This window comes from Coccinella septempunctata, chromosome 9, assembly GCF_907165205.1.
Source record: "Coccinella septempunctata chromosome 9, icCocSept1.1, whole genome shotgun sequence".
Taxonomy (NCBI): Eukaryota; Metazoa; Arthropoda; class Insecta; order Coleoptera; family Coccinellidae; genus Coccinella; species Coccinella septempunctata.
In genome coordinates this window covers 663,652-671,322 of record NC_058197.1, presented here as the reverse complement: position 1 = coordinate 671,322, position 7,671 = coordinate 663,652, and positions in this window count along the sequence as shown.

Genomic DNA, 7,671 nt, shown 5'->3' with positions numbered 1-7,671 from the left:
TATGAGCAGAACAAGAGTAGCACAAGTTAAATGAGAAGCACAGAGTTACTGAATTTGAGAAGCACTAGAATATTAAAAATAATATGAAAAGGGCAATAAATTCTAATTAAATGAGAAGTTCGATAATAATTAATTAAATGAAAAGGACAATCATAATTAATATGAGAAGAACATAGTATAATTCATATACATTGAGATGATCTTGAAGAGTGCAAAAATTTATCAATGAATTCAGCATTTACAGAGACGAACTGCTTACAAGTAAGCACGATTAGAACGTTCATCAGAAAAATAGAAGAAACAATTGATAAATTAAGAGAAGTCATGAGAGTACTGAGTTGAATAAATCTCTAATCGTAGATTTTGAGATGTGCTGAAGGCTGAGAAAACTAACATGCATGTTGAGTCCGATGAATGAATATAGAAGAGAAACAATGAGAGTACATATTATAAAGAGTAGACCATACCAATCGAGTAGACATGAGTGTTCGAGCAGACGTTCCAGGGTGGAGCCTAGGTCGAGGTGTATCGAGCAATGTCATTGATCGTTCAACTAACGTTGAGGTGTTCATCCTGTTCTGAAGAAAACAGCTACATCCAGGGTCCACCCTGGAGAAGATGAGGATTCATTCATCTGAAACTCAACACCATGAATTAGTCATATGTATAACGAGGTGATCATAAGAGTTGTCTTAAAAATGATTAAACTGATTCTAATAATAAGGAATATTATGAGTAGACAGTGAATCAGCAATCATTTTTATTGAGATGGACTTGAGAAGTGTCAATCCTGGTGCTACATACCCATTTTCATGTGAGAAGATCTAGAGAAGTCTGAAAATCTATATAAATTATGAAATATAATAAAATATATAGTTATGAGAAGACAATAGTTCGATTTGAGTTGAGTAGACGTTTCAGGTGAGCGGTGCTAGCAAGGATTATGAATCTATTTCAAGATTCTACAATCTCTTGCACGTGGACTAATTTTTTCAGAGTGAAATGGTCATGAAAATGGTGTAATTTATAATTTTGAGCAGTCTGAGAGTACGTTACCTTATGAGATGAACAATTTAGCACCAGGATTGTGCGAGAAGACTTAAAAATTGAGAACAACTAAAAGAGGTGAACTTAAATTGAGGTGTTACAAATCACAATGATAGCAGCGCGAAGTTAATTCAACGGAGCTAACAAAGAGAATCTTAAGAAATTGTGTAAAATGTGTGGTTTTTCACTCCTGAAAAACACTGAAAGTGGGGCCGCTGCGTCGTTCAACCAGCGCACCGCCGAATCGGAGTACCATACGCGGCCACCGGAGCTGGTCAGGAGCGTAGACTAGAGAGAGGTCGGAGGAGGGCTTCGCTCAATTTTTAACAGATATCAATATTAAATGCTTCAAGATTGTTTTACGAAACACTTCAGTAGAAACTGTCCAGTCTAGATCTATTGATGCATTGAATTGATTCGCAAGTCGAAGCATGTTTACCGTAGGTGATCTCGAGATGTTAAATGATGGAGGAATATTAAACATTGGAACCTGGCGCATTCTTCTAGGTGGCACGTTAAATCTAATAGAAGACAAAAGTTCAGGGGAGCTAATTCTATTATTTATAATATTATATAAAAATACCAATACTGAGAGTTGTCTTCTATTTTCTAGAGATAATATCTTGAATTCATTCCTATGAGTTGTACTTCTTATTATCTGGTAGTCAGGGTATACGTGATGTTTTTTAAAATAGAGCAACCTTAAAAACTTATTCTGAATTTTTTCTAATTTCCGTGAACCAAATTAATGAGCCAAACTCTAACTTGTTCCTAACCAAGCTATAGTACAAAAGTTCAAGTGTGTTAATATTATTGAAAACATGTGATTGTCTTATTATAAAACCTAACGTTTTATTAGCTGACTTCAAAATACTTTCAATGTGTATGGCAAATGAGAATGTGCTGTTGTAGATTATACCTAAATCTTTGACTTCAGTGCAGCGTTGTAAGCTTTGAACCCCCATTAAATAATTAAAGAGACACGGTTGCTTAATACGTTAGTTATAGTTAAAACAGAACATTTGCCTAAATTGAAATATAATTTATTTTTATAACTCCATTCAAAAACCCTATTAATGTCTTTCTGTAACATAACACAATCTCTCACTGTTTCTATCTCTTTTAATATTTTGATGTCATCTGCGGATATAAGGCCATCTGATGACATAAGTACTTTAGGCAAATCATTATTAAAAAGTACAAAAAGAAGCGGCCCAAGGTTGGAGCCTTGTGGCACGTCAGAATTTGCCTCAAATTTCCCCGATGTGTTTCCGTTGTGTTTTATCATTATATATCTATTTTCTAAATAACTTTTAAATAGACGAAGTAGGTTATATGTTAATCCAAAACTACCCAATTTCTTCAGTAATATGTCGTGATCGACTTTATCGAATGCCTTGCTGAAATCGGTATATACAACATCGAGCTGAGATTTACATTTCATTGACTCAAATACATGATTACTAAAAAGAAACAGATTTGTATTAGATGATTTTTTTGACATAAATCCATGTTGGTGAGGTACTATATAATTTTCAACATGCGTATACAATTTACCATATAATATCTAATCAAAAAGTTTGGCAGGGGCACACATAATTGAAATAGGTCGATAGTTTTCGATATTCATTCTATCACCGGACTTAAATATTGGACATACCAGTCCTGTTTTCAAGGGTGAGGGAAATATACTAGTTTTTAAAATAAGGTTTGGTATGTGACGCTTTAGTTGAAATAGACGTGAAAATTTGGCATCCGATTGAATTGTGAATTTTTGCGGAATTGGGTTTGCGAATTAAAATTTTAAACCTTGCCAATTGGTGCATTTCTTGAACAGTTACTCGTGTTCTGAAAGGTGCCAATTTCCACTGAAAAACAAGCAAGTTTTTGAACAATTATTGTTATAAGTGTTGAGTGAATATTGTTTGTTTATTCACGCATATCAGTGATACATCTGTCACTGGCTCTAGCCGCTTCTCGTTAAGCGCTCCATACACGTTCCGACCTGTTCACATCAACTATAAAAATTTGCAAACAACATGCCCTCCTGCCACAGCTGTTCTAAGCCAGTTCCTAAAGCTGATGAATCGATCCAATGTTCGACCTGTTTGTGCACTTTCCACTTGGTGTGCGGAAATCTCACTCCCGCCGACAGGACGGCTCTGATCGTCCTTGGAAAAAAATGGTGTTGCAATTACTGCACCTCTTCAAGACGATTGAAAAGAGCCGAAGCGGCCGCTGTCTCCCAAATTCAGCAGACCTCTCCGTTGGCGGATGATGCTCCTGTTACCATGAGGGAGTTCAAGCTACTTTTGGAAAAGATCTCATTCCAGTGCAATGCTCTCGATAACCTCACCACTGCTGTTACTTCTATGAAGGAGGACATCGCTGGAATCAAACTCTCTCAGGAGCGGCTTACTGCGCAGGTGTCCAGATGTACGTCCCGCCTCGACGAACATGAATCAAAATTAACATCTCAGGGCGACAGCCTCCAAAAGCTGGGCACGGATCTCTCTTCTCTTTCTTCGCATTTGTCTCAAGTCGAAAACGAGGTCACCAATTTCCATGGTTTTGCGGAGAAATTGAAGAACGAAATTGTGAATGATCTGCCAGTTCCCACTACTTCATTCGAATATCCCGAATTAATTGATAGAGTACGTCGTTCACATAACATTATTGCACGTTTCGTTCCTGAGAATTCTGATAGCTCTTCCGACGAGAGCACGGTGAAGCAAATTGTCGATCAGATCCTGCCCTCTTATTTCCAACATATTGTTCACCACTCACGTCTTGGTTCGTCGTCCCGTGTGCCCAGACCTATTGCTATAACTTTCTCTAGTTCTATCTTCGTTAGGAAAATACTGCAAAATAAGGCAACTCTGGCTAGATCCCCACTTTTCCAAAAAATTAAGCTTTCTGATGATTTAACTCCGGATCAAGTCATGTGTTTGAAGCGGGCACGGAAGGAGCTGCGACGGCGTGAATCGGACGGGGAGGGGAATTTGACCATTAAATTCATTAAGGGTGTGCCCAAGGTGGTTGCTATTCCGGCAACTTCTACTTCAAAAAAGTGAATTTTTCCTCTGTTTCCCAATGGACTGTACTCTACCTCAATGCTCGATCAATCAAAAATAAGTTTTATGAATTATGCGCAAATATTGAACTCCTGAAACCTGATATCGTTTGTATTTCAGAAACCTGGCTACATGATGCTCTTCCAGATCAATTATTCAACATCAGAGGTTTTTCTTTATTTCGATGTGACAGTCTTCTCAATGTGGGATATAATGGTGTCTGTATATACCTAAGTGATGGCATTTCCGCGTCTTTCTCCACCGAGACATTCTCCTATGATATTCCGCACATTGACAACCTATTCGTGAGGATGTCCTCGCCCACCTTCTCTATCTGTGTTGGCTGTGTCTATAGACCCCATCCATCCCCGTCTGATGATTTACTTCTGAACCATATTCGTTCAGTATCGGAGACCCACCGTAATGTCTTCATAGCTGGAGATTTCAATTTCAGGGAAATACAGTGGCCAGTAAGTTCTTTTCCCTCCCCGAGTTCCGTGGCCGGGCGTTTCCTTAGCTTGCTTGATGAAACTGGCCTCCACCAAATCGTTGATGAGCCTACACGGATCGTACATGGTCAGACTCCCTCCACGCTCGATTTGCTGTTGACCAGTGATCCGGATTTGGTTTCTGACATAAAATATATGGATCCTCTCGGTCGGTCTGATCATAGGATGGTTGTTTCCACCCTTCAGTACACCCCATCCGCTGGCAACAAAACTTCAAAAAAACACATTTCATTAACTGATTTCGATTCTCTCAATCGTCATCTGTCCTCCATTGACTGGAACCATTTGTTGGGTGGTTTGGATGTGAACAGTGCCTGGGAACGTTTCTGTACTTGCCTCGATGAGTCCGTGTCACGTTTTACTAGAACTAAATTTGTTAGCTCCGTGGCGTCCAAGCCTTGGTTGAGTGAGGAGATTCTCTCTATGCTGCGTCGGAAAAGGATGTTATGGCAGTGTTATCGTCGCGATAGGTTAGAACAGAGTTACAACATCCATCGCCGCTACTCTAATGCTTTGAGTCTGAAAATAAGGGACGCTAGAAAGTTGTTTTACGACTCCTTAGCTCAACCTAACAATAGAAAGAAGTTCTACAAGCATATTCGGGACTCTCTGAGTTCGAAGGTATCAGTCCCTTTAGTGAGAAATGCAACAGGTGACCTTTGTTCTGATAGTTCCGAGTGCGCTGGTGTTTTTTCCGATACATTCTTTGATTCGTTTTCTAGTGAACCGTGTGATCCTATGCCGTCAATGTCTACACCTCGCACGGTCAATTCACTGGATAGCATTGATGACCAGGAGGAGGAGATTTTGCAAATTATATCTCAGTTGGACTTGTCTACTGCACCTGGTTTGAATAACATTTCAGCTCGTATACTAAAGAGATGCTCCACAAATCTGTCATTTCCCATAACCATGATCATCAGGTTATCTTTCCATACATGTCAGCTACCATCTGCTTGGAAGAAATCTAAAATTACTCCAATTTTCAAGAAAGGGGACAAACTGTGTCCCAACAATTACCGTCCCATTATTCTACTTCCTTTAATTTCTAAGATTGCTGAGAAGGTTGTGTCTGGTAGACTACTACAGTTTTTGATTGATAATGATATTATTCCCAATCAACAGCATGGCTTTTTACCGGGACGGTCAGTTATTACATGTCTTCTTGAGTGTCTCCAGCATTGGACCAAGTCTATCGATAGTGGAATACCTGTGGATGTCATATATCTGGACCTCTCTCGAGCCTTCGATCGTGTTCCCTTTCGGCGTTTACTTTTTAAGCTTGAACATCTGGGTGTAAGGGGTGGCGTTCTGGAATGGCTGCGTTCATTTGTTGTTGGGAGATATTTTTCGGTCAGGGTAGGTGACTCATTATCTGATTTCAAACCTGTCGTCAGTGGAGTGCCGCAGGGTTCTGTTTTGGGTCCCATCCTGTTTTTGGCGTACATATCAGACCTGCCCTGGTTGTTCTTGTCCTTCTGCTCCCAATATGCTGATGACATCAAGCTCTTTTATGATGCATGCTTTCCTCAGATTCTCCAAAATGACTTGATCCAAGTGAGCCAATGGTGCCAGAGGTGGCTTCTTCCTTTGAACGTGGACAAGTGTGGAGTTATTCACCTTGGGAGACTCAATCCACGAAATCGATACACCATTGATGGCAAATATCTGGAGTCCACTACGCACCATAACGATCTCGGGCTGTTGATCACCGAGGATCTGTCCTGGTCAGCCCATGTTAGCAGTTTATCCTCTAAGTGCAGTAAAATTTTGTACTTAATAAGAAAAGTCTTTCCTAGATGCTCAGTCGATACATGCAGGCAGTTTTACATCACCTACGTTCGACCAATACTTGAACACGCTGGCCCTGCATGGTTTCCTGATCTGATCTCTGACCGACAGCGTTTGGACGGTGTACAGCGTTCTGCGACGCGGATTCCTTTTGGGAGAATTCGTCCTTCTTATGAGGATAGACTTAAAATTTTTAAGCTTGACTCGTTTAGTGATCGTTTATTGCGTGGTGATCTTATAGTGACTTACCGGATTCTGCATGGTTTTATTGGTGGCAACCTGGACAACATTTTCACGCTAAATACAAATCAACTTCGCGGCCACCAATACAAGCTTTACCATGAAGTGTTCCGAACTCGTGCGAGACAGTTTTTTCTACCGAATCGCGTGTTCGCGGAGTGGAACTTGCTACCAGCCAGTATTGTTTGCGCTGAGAGTGTAAACTCTTTCAAAAACAGACTAGACTCATTGTAGTTTTTATGTGCATAGGATTGCTAAATTTTGTTTTTATATTTTTGTTTTGTTTTTATCTTCTGAAGTGTCATTTATTTTCATTTTGTATGAGATTTATAGGCTACGGCCTCTTCTCTGTTTCCTTTATAATAATAATAATAATAATAATAATAATAATAATAAAAATATGTATCAGTGGCTGCCTCACCCACTCTCCACAGGCCTTTAATATATAAGGTGGTATTTCGTCAGCCCCCTCTGACTTTTTGGGTTTTAGCTTTTTCAGCACAACAGCAAAGTCTAATTCACCAACTGAATTCAATACGAATGTATTATTTGTTACGTCCAAGTCAGAATCAAAAAGCAAATTGTAAGAGGCTTTTTTGTCAGCATACACTGACGAGAAAAATGTTGCAAATGATTCTGCAGTTTTTTCCTCTGTTACTACTACTCCGTTATATACAAATTTATCACTATTCGAATTTTTCCTATTATTCTTTATATAATTCCAAGAATTGTTTATATCAGAAGTTACTTTCTGCTCTAATTTATTAATATATTTCTTTTTTTCAATTTTTATAAGCTTAGTTACCTCTAGTCTCACGTCTATGTATTTATCATTAAAATAACCGGAACTATTTTTTAGTTTTCTATACCTCTCTTTTTCTCTTAAATTACTTCTTATGTCGTTTGTAAACCAAATGGGATACATCTTAGATCTTTTATAATGAACACATCTTGGCACACATTCCTCTATAATGTTATTCCAAATTCTATAAAAATAATCTAAGGTTCGG